Source organism: Manis javanica, chromosome 1 (assembly GCF_040802235.1).
Source record: "Manis javanica isolate MJ-LG chromosome 1, MJ_LKY, whole genome shotgun sequence".
In the NCBI taxonomy this organism is placed as follows: domain Eukaryota; kingdom Metazoa; phylum Chordata; class Mammalia; order Pholidota; family Manidae; genus Manis; species Manis javanica.
The window spans coordinates 33,872,097-33,886,061 of NC_133156.1; the positions used below are offsets into that span (position 1 = coordinate 33,872,097).

A 13,965-nucleotide genomic window follows, 5' to 3' on the forward strand; every position below is an offset into this window, starting at 1 on the left:
GAGAAGCAGATGGGGCCATTCTGTAAGTGTTCTGTTCAAAGAAAATCAGGAACAGAATAAGAAAAGGTGTTGGATATACATGCTAAAAGGAGCAGATGTAGGAAGCATCAATCTGGGTCTTTTGGGAGGAGAAAAAAAGAAATGAGAATCCAAACAAGGCCTTCCACCCACAGCGAAATACAGATGCCAATGCTGCATTATACTGTCTGTGCAACTCTCACTCCAGGGGTTCTGGGATTCCAGCCAGGTGCACAGGGCCATGGCCTGGGCAGCTGAACGATGCCAAGATCATCAGCTGAAAGACAATGGTGCCCAAGCCTGTTACCCAGACAGCTCAGCAGATGAGCTTGGGAGAGCAGAGCCTCAGAATGGAACATCAGTGGCAGCCTGGCAACCTCACATCTGCGGGAGGACAGAGGGTCTGTGGGAGGGTAGTAGGTGAGTGTTGGCAAGGGCAGTGGGCTTGGGGCTTTTAAAGAATCTCAAATGCCTGGCGATTCTCTAAGTCTTTGGTAAATTACCCTTTATTAGTTTTGTTAAGCCTCAGCAGCCTGGAATTGTCTCCTTAAAACTCTGCCATGTTCTCCTCCTGCCTATGATTCTGACCACACACATGCATACAAAAGGGTTTAATTTCAGCAAAATAACATTCTTCCTTTAAAATAAATGGGAAGGCAAACAGAGTGGGGGACATGAATGAGGACTGGAAATGACAGAGTCACCTAAGAAGCTGGGTATTTCTGAAACAGAACCCTGCCAACCTATGTTACTAAGTTCCTTGTGCCTGGAGGCAGGAAAGTCAGCTCATTAGTCAGCGTGTTGTTGAACAGTAAGTAAACAGCCATCCAGTGACCTTTAGATGCAAGGGACTGGGCTAGGCGCTGGGTAAGGGGAAAGAGTCTCTGCCCTCAAAGGAAAACAGGAGTAAAAGTGTAAATCTTAACTGAAGAGAAAAATCAGCTTAAGAAGTGTTGAAAGACAGAGGCATGAAGGTGAGAAGTTCTATATTCATTGGGAAGAGGGTCCAAGTACTGTGAGGCGAACAGTTACAAGGCAGGGAAAGAGAATGTTGGGAGGTGGAGAGACCCACAGAAGCATCAAGTGCATCCTCATCCCAAACAGAAACTCTTCTTCCCATGGCAAACTTATTTTAAAGTACTTTTGGTATCAGGTATCCCTTACCTCACAAATCAACCCCTTTTATTTATTTATTTATGTATTTATTTTTAGGACAGTAGAAAATAATGTTTTTTATTTGTATAAGTAATGAAAACATATTACAAACTTGAGGGAAAATTAGAAAATTCTTCATCGTATATAGCATAACCACAAATCCATGAAATGTTATTTTTCAAGAAGGGATGGTGAATCTGATTTTTTTTTTGAGAGGGCATCTCTCATATTTATTGATCAAATGGTTGTTAACAACAATAGAATTCTGTATAGGGGACTCAATGCACAATCATTAATCAACCCCAAGCCTAATTCTCAACAGTCTCCAATCTTCTGAAGCATAACAAACAAGTTCTTAAATGGTAAACAAGTTCTTACATAGTGAATAAGTTCTTACATGGTGAACAGTGCAAGGGCAGTCATATCACAGAAACTTTCAGTTTTGATCACACATCATGAACTATAACCAATCAAGTCAGATATGCTTGTTTGATTTTTAGACTTGATTTATATGTGAATCCTATATTTCTCCCTTATTATTATTATTTTTTTAATAAAATGCTGAAGTGGTAGGTAGATGCAAGATAAAGGTAGAAAACATAATTCAGTGCTGTAGGAGGGCAAATGTAGATGATCAGGTCTGTCCTATAGACTAAGTATTAATCCAAGCTAGACAAGGGCAACAAAACATCCACAGATGCAGAAGAGTTCTCTCAAAACAGGGGTGTTGGAGGTGAGGTTCTAAGCCTCACCTCTGTTGATCCCCAATTTCTCACCTGGTGGCCCCCCTGTGACTGTGCCTATCTTAGGTTGTTCCTCCCTTGAGGAATCTTACCGGTCTCTGGCTAACCAGTCATCTTCCAGGGCCATACAGGGAAATGTAAAGTTTGTAAGTGAGAGAGAAGAAATATTCTTTGAAAAGGTTAGCTTTTTACTTCTTTGCAGATTTATGCCCTGTGGCTTCTATGCCCAGCATTTGTCTTGAGGTGTCTTTACCACTTGGAAGAATTATGATACTCGGTAATTTTAAATATGAGGCACAAATTCTACTAAAGGGTTGTAATTAGGAAGGAAAAGAAAAGCTATAGAAGTAGCAGACAGAAGAAAACATGGGAAGATTGATTATTTCTTTGACATATCTTCTTGTAGAGTAACATAAGCATGTATAGGTTTTAACAAACTACTAATTAAATTGCATACACACATTAACATAATAGGAATACAGCTAACAACAAAAGCAGACCTACAATTACCAGCCATATCCAGTGAAACCAAGAAAACCAGTTAGGTACCCTAGGCATTTGTGAAAACTTATCAATGATATGATGGATATTGTCTAACTGAATTTGAATAGTTTGAGAAAAATCAGACAAATTAAAACAAAACATTCCTGGGAACTGTTCACATCCAATATGTTCTTTTAACAGTAGATAGTTTATAGTCGCACGATTTTGGAGCACTGCAACTTGCACTTCTCCTAATTCTTGGTTGAGTTCCAACAGTATAGATCCAGTCAAATTTGTTGTATTACTGTATGCAAGGGCCAGCTTAGATATCTCCTTCTTCATTCCAATGGCAAGTCCAGGAACTGGTGGGATGAATGCAGCTACAACTGCAACAGTGCCAGGATCTTTGTTGAAGATTTTTGATGATCGTCTTCTGGAATGACTCTTCCAGAGGATGTTGATGTTGGAAGTTCTTCTTCATATTGTATCTTAATTCATTTTTGGGATAGCCAAATTAGGCTTTGATCCTCTGTATAAACACAAACAGACCCTTTGTCCACACTTTGATATGACCTTTATACCATTGTGAAGAACCTATTGGAGATCACCACACAGGAACTGCTTTTTTTCTTTTTAAGAGAAAGGAATATTATCAGAAAAATGTACTTCCATAGCTGATCATCTGACACCCTTTAAAAGATCAAAATTAAGGATATGTAAAGCATGCATTAATCGTTGATTTGCAGTTAGTTTTATCCTATCAGGGAGTAATCCCACTTTTCTTTCTCTTTTTTTATCATTAATATACAATTACAAGAGGAATATTATGTTTACTAGACTCCCCCCTACACCAAGTCTCCCCCACAAACCCCATTACAGTCAACCCCTTTTATTTTAAGGACGTTGTTTTTCTAGAAAATTCTCCCCAATATAAAGCTGTTATCTAGCTTTCTTTAAATTCCTTTCCTTTTTCTCCCTTCCAGACAAAACAGAGTTTGTCTAACCCCTTTCAGACTTAGAGACAACTGCCAGCAGCCCCAGGTCCTTTTCTCTTGTGACCAACTGTCATTCCCTCTTCTCCACAGGACTCAGAATCCAGTCATCTGGCTGCATTCTAGTCAGGAATTTCTGCTGCCTGAATATGGTGCCTAGACCTGAGCCCTGCCCTCCAGCTGTGTCTTGGTCTAAGATCTTGTGACCATAATTCATCATTCTCCAGACACAATTCATCTATTCCTATAGCCTAATGTTGCCTTAGGGTACAGTCACACCTTGCATTGTAAATAAGCAGCAAGCTTGTGATCAACCCAAAACTCTGTCTCTTCCAGCTAAATTTGTGGCTAAGCCAGGTGTCCCCTGCTGGAGCTAAATCACAGATGGGTGATTTGGAGGGGAGGTGAAGGCACTCTGGTTGAGGGGAGAAGCTTGGGCCAGAAGGTGTTCAGGGAACACTAAGCAGCTACCAGGAAGCAAAATTGGCTGTGATGCTACAGTAATTAAAAGTTTTATATCAGCATGGAAAGAGAGCCAAACAGAATACTGAAATGGAGCCATAGAAAATAAAGAATGTTAAAGATTTCCTTTCAAAATAAGTGGGACAAATATGGACTACTCAATATGTGGTGTTAGAAAACGTGGCTATCCTTTTGTCTGAAATCATGAGATGATGCATTCTCATCTATCATTATATATATCCAACTTAATTTCAGATATATTAAATATCTAGATGTTTTATTATATAAATATTACATAAATATCATATATGTGAAAAAAGACATCTTTTTAGTTATGGAAAGAATCTTCCTAAAAAAGACCCAAAAATGTCATTTAAAATGTTCTATACAGCAGAAGGCATTAGTTTATTGAAGTGTTAGATGATCCAGCCTCCTTGCTACTCACCAACATAGATTATGGATCTTTGGTTTGTGAGAAGGTTGTACTATAAAAGAGAGGATGACTTTCTTAGGAAGAAAATAGTTAGCATTCTGTAAAGTATTATGAATATATAAAATATTATTTTTACTTAAACTCCCAGATTTCAAGTCTAACTGTACCACTAAGAATATCTATGCATCTATGTAAATGTAAACATGATTGTCTATATGCATAGATATACATATCTATACATGTATTAAAAACATCTTCATACATAATTCTGTATATGGTAGACCTCCAAGCCTGTGTCATATCACACTTACATACAATACTCACTTTCTCTAAACCTATCCAAATATTTCTTGCAGGAAAGCTGCCACCAGCTCAGTGCAGATGAGCTGATGAGCCTGGGAGAAATCTTGGCGGTAGAGGAAAGAACTAGTTGTGAAACACAGTTTTCTCAGGAGTAGAAGGGAGGGTTCCAGGCATGTGGCATAAGCTCTGAAAAGGCTGACTGAGTGAATAAATGGTTGTGTGGACAAATGAGTGAAGGGCCAGTAGCTGAATGGGACTTGAAGTGGGGGAGTAAGAACCTGTCACAAGGCCTTGAGAGGAAGTGATGTCACAGTCTCAGGCCTACAGGCATGTGACAAGTGACATTTGGGCTCCATTCACTTGTTTTTCTGCCAAGCTCTGAGCTTGATAATCATTACAATACTGTCTGTGCTAGCTGTAACTCACTTCGGAAGGAGTCAGAGCCTCATATTTAAAATGATCCAAATTCAAATACAGAGGTGGTTTCTAGTGAAATTTAAAAATTGAACAAGGAGAGATCATAGGATAGAATCATATAAATAACTTTATCTTGTCTCCTAGCATCTGTTACAACCCTGTCTCTGGAATAAACACTTGACTTCCCTTTTAACAAGAGACAGTCCTTCAACCACACTAAGACACACAGCATAACTTCAATAATTTCATGTGTCTAGTGTCGGGTAATAAGCTTCAAACCTGAGTTACCATTAAACTTGCCTCCCTCATTAGGACCTCCTGTGAACTGCCTGGCTGCTGGAGTGTGGCATGAAGAAAGGGTTTTCTTTCTCTTTTTTCCTGCCTGATGGTCTCCCATGCCCCCTGCCCTAGCTTGCCACCCAGGCAGGGAGACAGCCTACGGTACCAGAAAGTTCTTCCTCAGCTCATATTGGTCTAAGATGGCTCACTCTCTCTGGGCCAGAAGATACCTGAATCTGACTCTCATAAGCCATTTTGTGGGTTATTTGGCAATTCCTTCTCTTTGTGTCTTTGGCTGCAATTCCTGCAGTATGGACAACAGTGCTTCATCAGCTGGCTCTTCCTCACTCAGCTCTTGTTTTTTTATTGCTTCAGGCAACACAGAATCTCTCCTTTGGTCTCCTCCTCTTGCAGATGGGCCTCTACCTGGATTTTAAAGGTATCTAGGATGGCTCCACTCCCAGGACCCCTTCGGTTCAAAAGAGCACATGCATTCTCTGCCCAGGCAGACTCTGGAGGTTCAGAGCAATCCCAAACTGGCAACTCTTCTGCACAAAATACCCAACATTCACCGGCATATCTTGCTTGACTTCCAGATTTTCTGAGCACAGTCAGACATATAGCCATTTTGGCCTCCAACTAAGGAGAACACATTTCAAGCTCTCCAAACAATCCATTAAATGACTCTTGATCACCTCCTTTACGTAGGACTATGCATAGCAATAGTACTCACTCCAGAAAACCCTCCTACAACCAGTTTTCAGACATTTCCTTTAAAAAAACTGATGCTCTCTGTCTCACAACTAATTTTGGTACTGGACACTTTTCTTAGTGCCGCACCAGAATATTTCAACTGAACGTATTTCTATGCTAGTTCTCCTAATGTTACTTTTTGTCTCAGGTTGACGGCTCTGAGTCTATGGCTGACTGAAGTCTCTACTGGGAAAACTGGCTTACTAATCTTAATATGAATGTATAAAAAACCACAGGGCAAGGATTTGGGGAATATTCACCTGTTTAACTTGTTTTCTGTGGCCACCACCATCCACAAGGCTCCCAAGGATCCCTGCTTCCTGGTATTCAAACCTTGTGTCATGCCCAGTATCATATTTCTGGAGGCCAGAAGACTGAAACAAGGAATCATCAGTCAGTTCCTTCCGTGGGCTCTTGGACAGAGTCCCATGCATTTCTCCCAGCTCTGGGGGATGCTGGCAGTCCTTAGTGTTCCTTAGCTTGTGGACACATCACTCTAACCCTGCTGCTGCCTTCAGTGGATGCCTTCTCTGTCTCCTGTGTTTCACGTGGCCTTCCTATAAGGATACCGGCCACCTGATTTAGGGCCCACCCTAATCTAGCATGACCTCATTTCAATTAGTTATATCTGCAAATACCCCATTTCCAAATAAGGTCACATTCACAGGAATCAAGGGAACATTAATTTTGGGAGTGGACACTACTCAACCTGGTATAATCCCTAACATATCTTGTGAGTTTCCTCCATCCTATGTGTGTGATTATCTTTTATAGTAGAGTTGAATATCCTCAAAGAATATAATATACACACCTTCTACCTGGAAACAAAATAAGTCTATTACACACTGTGCTTCCTTCATCTGAAAGCATCCTCTGGCTGCAACCAAACAGCTGCTGATTGATAGTCACTGAAGGATAAGCTTAGAGCTCTCTCTCTTTCCCTGTTTTGAGAGAGTCTCCTAAAACTGAACTAGTAAAAGGAGTTTGCTACCTAACTACATAAAAGGAGATGCTCCATTACATAAAACAACCATAATTTTTGAAAGTCTCTCACAGGGTATCACTCCTTCCTAGGGCTCCACCACACTATGTCTGTACCTCCAGTAGTATTTATTACATTAACTGCATAGACTATGCTCTTGAGCTTGGCTGTGCTTTCTAGTTATCTTTGCTCAGCACATTGCCTGGTATTTTCAGACTTTCAGTAAATGTTTGTTGAAAAATTGACCAACTAAATTAACTAATGAATTTTTCATACCTGTAAATGAAGCTATCTTAATCATCTACATAATTTACTCCAATGAGGGGCTGCTGTTCTCATTCATGCTCAGTACGTTCAGTACATGATATGTTTTTGTTCTCCTCTCTAGTGATGGCTGTAGTCTTGCTTCACCTATTTTCCATGTAACCTCTAGGTGACCTTTAATGAGAGTCTTACCTATCTAGCACTTTATCTGGTCAACATTCCTTGCATGGTTAACATTCCTCTCTCTCTTGATTCACAGTCAGATCAACTGACACAGTAGGTATTTAAGCCCTGAAATCAATCTCTCCAGATTCTTAATCATTTGCCTTTGCTGGGTCGACTTCCTTCCCATTGCTGGCACAAGCCTTTGTAACCAGACCTCAACCTCAGCTGCCCAGGGACAGTTTTGCAGACTCAACTGCGAGGTGCCTGAGTCTCAGTCCTGATGAGGACCTGGATGTCTTTATGTGTTGGGCATGCTGTCACTTGCAGCCAGGCAAAGAAGGGTTATAAACTCAAGCAGCTTCAGCTGTCCACTCAATGTATATAGCCAGAGAATCTTTTCCTGTGTACCCAATGCCCACTATTTCAGCCATGTTGACAGATAATTATGGGAAGAAATGCAAAGCCCATTCATTCCCATGTAATTGCCACAGCATGTAATCTGAAGCCAGCCAAGCACATCAATGAGAGGAATGTACGTGAATGGCAGAAGTGTCAAAGGGGAAGAAGGCCAACAATGGCATCCTTTCCCCAGTGTGAAATATAGGCCATCAGCTTGCAAAGCCCTGCAGGCTGCCTGAGAACACCTGCACACGGAGTCAGGATCTCCCTTGGGCTGAAATTTCTGAGGCCAATCTAGACCTTCTGGGAGTCAAACTCTTTCAGTCACTTAATGTAATGCACCCACCCCTGCAGTAGTCAGTGGCATCACTACTGTCACTGGCACGGCCAGAGGTAAAGAAAGTAGGAGTTGCAGCCAGCACCACTCAGTGGTCTGGGCAATGTGAGCACTGAGGCTTAACCAGGTGCCAGGACTGGGCTGCATGCTTTAGGTGTAATCGCCCCTGAATACCTTGAATGATGTTATGATGTAGATGATCACAATTTTTCTGATGAACAAATAGAGACTATAAGAAGAGATTTTCATGATCATATTGCTATTAAGCAGCACAGTGAGGGTTTAAGGCCAGCCCTGCCTGACAGCAGATCCTGAGAATCAGGAAGGAGGCTGCAGGGGATGGTTTTATCCCAACCAACTTACATGGCCTCAATGACAGTGACTGATCTGGCTTTAATTCCAGAGCTTTGGAAGCAACTCTTCAACCTTCCTGAAAGCTCTGCCCAGTGGAGGAACTGGTATCCTCATGCCATTTTTCTGTCTCCTCACATATACTTATTGAACACGTAAAAGTATGTTTTAAAGGAGTTTAAAGCATGACACTCATAGAAGTATAGAATATACGTCAAAAATGTATCCAACTATTGAGAGACACAGCATGATAAAGTTGGTTCCAAACACATTTTGAAGAACTAGATATTTATAGCTATTTTGGAAAAAAAGGAATATGATTTAGAGATTAAATACAACACTGGCTAGAGTCTTACAGGAAATAAAATCATGACCTTGAGTTTATCTTCTCTACAAAATATAAATCTAGAAAGCAACACGGAACTCATGGTAGTATCTGGTCCTGATCAAATAGTTAATGGCAAAGCCAGACACAGGTACATTTTGTTAGATCAGTGGGCTCCCAAACTTTGCTGCACATGAGGACCATTTGGGGAAATTAAAAAAATTCTGGTGTCCAAGGTCCCACCTGTGTTAGTTTCTCATAGTAATAAATTACCAGAAACATAGAGGCTTAAATCAACACTTAATTCTCTTACAATTCTGGAGGTCAGAGTCTAGAATGGGTTCACAGGGCTGTGTTCCTTCTGGCTCTAGGGGAGAAGCCATTCCATGCCATTTCCAGGTTTAGAGGCCGCCTATTCCTTGGCTTGTGGCCACTTTCTCCATCTTCAAACCTGCTGCAGAGTGTCCTCTCACCCTTCTCTGCCCTCTGCTTCCATCTTCTCTTTCTGATGCTGACCCTCCTGCCTCCCTTTCTTAAGGGCATGTGACTACACTGCATGTCCCTGGATAACCAGGGCACTCTTCCTGTCTCAAAATTTTGAACTCAACCACATGTGCAAAATTTTTGACCATGTAAAGCAATATATGCACAGGTTCTGAGGACTGGGTCATGGACATCTTTGGGGGGGGGGGGCCTTAGTTGGCCCACCATATCACCCTTATCAGTCAATCAGAATGTCCAGGAGGAACCAGGCATCTGTATTTTTTGAAGATCCACAGGTATTTCCAAGGTGATGAGAAACTTAAAACTTATTGCCCTAAATAATTAAAAACCTTTGGGTGACCGTGTTAAATAATGCTCCAAAATGACATGGAGAGTGTATGTTCTTGACTTGGGTTTATTTCTAAGTTTGGAATAATTTTTCTCAACAAACTAAAAAAATGTATCAACTAATTCTCAAATTATCACAGGTCTCCTTGATTCACATCTGCAATCACTTACTTCTTTGTCTGTCTGGCCTTGGACTAGATGCTGTTCTCACTGACTCTGTACTTGGCAGGCCACTGCTGCCTTTCACCTTCTGAAAAATGGGAGTAAATGCAACTCCTTCCTGTCAGAATGGTGGTGACAGTGGAGGAAGGTGTAAGCGATGTGACTGAAATGCCATCTGTAAACATGACTGCTGCACAAGCCCGTGGTCAGCTGCCGGAGGATGGACCAGTGTCAGGTTTCCATAGCCAAGAATCATGCCTTGTGGACAACAGAAGATGAAGCTTGTAAATGCTGTTCAGATAACTAAAATGAAAATAGCATATATCCTTGCACACCCACCCATCTGTCCTTCAATTGTGTCTAATGGCTGAGAGAAAACAGAGGGGAGCTGTGGAAGCAGTTCATGGCAGGACACCTGGGAACCTTGGGGAAGCTCCAAAGACATAAAACCTCTGGCTCTAAACTTATCATCAATTTGAGTTTACTGCATTTCACCCAGTGCTGATCCCAGGGCCTCAGGGTAAACTCACTGGTTCTGATTTTCAACACAAACACCTACACCTGAGTTCATTATAGTAGTTCTTGTCTTTTAATTGAAATGACAGGATGTTCCCAAGGTTTGTGACAATGTGCAGAATATGCCTGGAGACTCTGAAAGATCTGAAGAATGCTTCTCAGGCTTAAGGAAGAGCAAGGTTAGACTCTTAGGGTCCACCTTATAGACTTTTTGGAAAAAATGGGATTCTAGAATAAGAATCCTACATTAGATACAAAACTGGTTAATGTCCTATAGGTCAATAAAAACATGACCTTTTGGTTATCTTCTCTATCACCTAGAAATCTACATAATAACATAGCCTCCCTACTTCATGTAAAATTCTCATCTGTGGACTATTCTCCCTGTAGACACAAGACTCAACCTGGTTGACAAGTTTCATCAAGTCCTTGTCACTAGACAAGACCGATAATCCAAATTAAATATACCATGGATCAGGTTTCCTAAAGCACTGGCTTTCAAATCTCCTTCAGATAGCAGAACTGATTTTTCAAATGAAATCATATGCCAAAACGTGTATTATAAAATGTTAAAACTGCTATCTCAACAGTTGGCACCACTATGCTTCTTAGAAAAGTTGCATCCTATGATCTGCCAATTCCATGTTCGTGAATTCACCTGCTTGCCAAAATGTATTTATAGCTCTAAAATCAATAGCTGGAATGTTCTCCCAGTCCTTCTCAGATGTCTGCAGGGCAGTGGAAGAATGAAGTCACCCGATATGTGTGCTCCCAGCTGAGATGGAACAAGGCCATGTTCTGCCTTCTTATTTTGGCTCTGATACTATCAACAAGGTGTCCTTTTAGAGGGCTAGTTGGTGCCCCTCCTGCCCCCTTTTCTGCATTTTTGTGCTTTTTGTTGGGGATTTTGCTGTTTAAAATGGCCTCCAAGCATAGTGATCAAGTGCTGTCTGTTCCTAGACTCAAGAAGCCTGTGACGTGCCTCACAGAGAAAATATATGTTAGACAAGCTTCCTTCAGACATGAGTTACAGTGCTGTTGGCCATGAGTTCAATAGTTAATGAACTGTTAATGAATCATTGGCATCGCTTATATGATGTCTTTACAGATACACACGTAAAACAAAGTTATGTACTGAATGGTTGACAAATGTGTGACCAGACAGAGGTTTGCAGGAACCTGGCCCTATATTTCTCCTAGGAGCAGTGGTTCAGAGCTCACTAATACTGATTTATGAGGATTTTATAGAATATAACTACTGGGAATGACAAGAATCAACTGTATCTTTGGAAAAATATCTGGATGATGTGTGCCATCAGTTCGGTGGTGAAACTCTAGAGCCACAGGCAGAAATGTCTGTGTTCCTACAGGACTGGAGTAGACAGGGGGAAGAAGGGAAGAAAGAGAAGGGAAGGAGAGGAGGGAGGAGCTGTTGGGGGAAGGAACATGATTTCAATAAAGGGGATGCTTCAGTAAAGGGCCAGGAGAGCAGATCCCAGCAACAGGGAGACCAAAATGGTGTTTAAAAAACAGGAATGTCTGATACAGAGTTTCAGGATTTCTCGCTATGTTGGGTACACGCTTACCTTCTTGTGATTTCCAGCTCTTTCTTACAATATGCTGTGCTTACATGTGCTTCTCATGGCTGAGGCTTTGGGTTTATTTCTCTTTACTTTTTCCCCATGGAAATCAGAGAAGTAACTTACTTTCCTGTCTTCAGCAAAATGATACAGAACTTTGTAAGGAGGCAGGATCTTACTCAGCAGAGATCTTACACAATACTGCAAATCCTCCAGGGATCTGAACACATCTAGGGGAGGACTTTGCAGAGTTGAAGGCTTTGGAATCCAAAGCCCCTTGCCTAAGGAGTTAGGCAATCTTACCTAACTCTCAATGGGGCTGTTCTGCCTTAAGCAGGGTAGGATGCAGAGCCCTGCTTGAGGGCCCTTTCCCTTGCCACCCTCCTTGACTCACAGAACAGAGAATATATAAGATATACCCACCTAAAAAGCACCATTCTTTCTTGGGCCTGGGCCTAGTATGCTCCCCAACTATGGGCCTAGAAAAGATCACCCAGGAGTTAACTTAACCTGCCTACTCTTAGTTGGCTTTTCACAAGGCTCACAGATTATGCCCAGAGCACAGAAGGAGAACTGAGGACTGGCCTGGGCTTGTAAAGGCTCGGAGCTCTCTGGGGAAAAATGGTAGCAACAGAGCCCAAACCTGTCACTTGTCTTCATGCTTCCCTATGGAATTATGCTAACAGTCAGGCTCCCCACTGACCTGGCTCCTTTCCTTGTGGATGGAGCTTTTAATCAGATGAAACCAGCCTCTTGAACATTCCGGCAAACTTGAGCAGGCAGTGATTTCCCCTGACTCCATGCACGTGCCAGAAACGTTCCTGCCACTTAAATCTGCAATTTCTCAGCTGTGGGGTAAGTGGCGGGAGTGCTGATGAAGTGGGCCAGGAGACCCAGCATTCCTCAGGACCCTCCACAGCCAGAAGAGGGGAAAGAAACAGGAGGAGGTGGCTGCTGCTCCTGTGGCACCTGCTTATCCAGGAGGAAAGGATGTGCGCAGCAGCCCTTAGTCCTCCGGACTCTGCTGGTCCCTTTGCTTCTGCTCTGTGGTCTGGGAGACAATGCCCCGGGACCTCTTTGTTTTGTCTCCTGAGCCCAAGGTGTACACAGGCTGCAGTAAGATGCCCAAATCACAAACATGTTTGCATTCCCTTGTCTCATACTTTTCCCTTACTAAGTTTGTCAAAGCTGGTAACCTGTTTTCTCCTTTTGGCTTATGGACTAACAGATTAGTGAGTTTAAAGCCCTTTGACAAGGAAGATGTACTTGCTACACATAAATGTGTTGGATGTAGGCAGTAATAGAAAAGAAAAAAAGATCATTATTAAAAATGTGGTGGTAAGATAGCAAGGTCTGAGTCTTCCTACAGATATTCAGGAAGGTGAAATGTCTGTCTTTCAGTAATAGGAGCTGTACAGACAAAACAGTAAACTATTTGGTCTGTTCTATAAATATCTATTAGACCACTTGCTTTACTCAGAAGACTGTTTAATTCAGGCAAAACAGTCTGACTAGTAGACCAAAATGAACACAGACTGGAAGTAACCGTGATTCTTAATATCAATATGTAGTTTAGTTAAAAGATTTCACACGAAAATGTGAATGTCTCTCTTACCCATCCCAGCCCCATATAACTGTGTGTGTGAGATAGGAGTCAGGTGGGGAAGGGGTGTCAGGACAGGTCCTGCAGCCACAGTAGCCTGGTAACAGGTGCAACCAGCTTCTCATGCGCAGGGAAACAGTAGGTTGGGAGGCCAGGCTCAATAGGACCAGAGGCAGGAATGCTGAGACCATCACCCTGCAGGAAATGAACTTGCTTTTCATGGGTCTCAGGTCCTATCTGGTTGAGTAGGTTCTGGCAAGGTAGATGAAGGCATCTGTGGGATTCCTCACTGTTTTCTTCAAACACACAGTTTTCAATCAGAACTTCTCATCTAACGAAGCCTCATTAAGGACATACCATTGCCAAGCATTGTGTGGTCCAGCGTGGCCTGTCTGCTTTGGGATCACACTGG

At 42.0% G+C, this 13,965-nt stretch overlaps 2 long non-coding RNA genes across 3 annotated transcripts in view; one reads left to right on the top strand and one right to left on the bottom strand.

Moving 5' to 3' along the window:
* LOC140848344 (uncharacterized) overlaps positions 1–13,965 on the top strand; it is a 59,056-nt gene that overhangs the window by 25,263 nt on the left and 19,828 nt on the right. The window lies entirely within an intron of this gene.
* LOC140848343 (uncharacterized) overlaps positions 1,297–13,965 on the bottom strand; it is a 41,224-nt gene continuing 28,555 nt past the window's right edge. Inside the window, exon 3 of the long non-coding RNA XR_012129067.1 lies at positions 1,297–3,028. This is a non-coding gene — a long non-coding RNA (uncharacterized lncRNA). The remainder of the gene's footprint in view (positions 3,029–13,965) is intronic.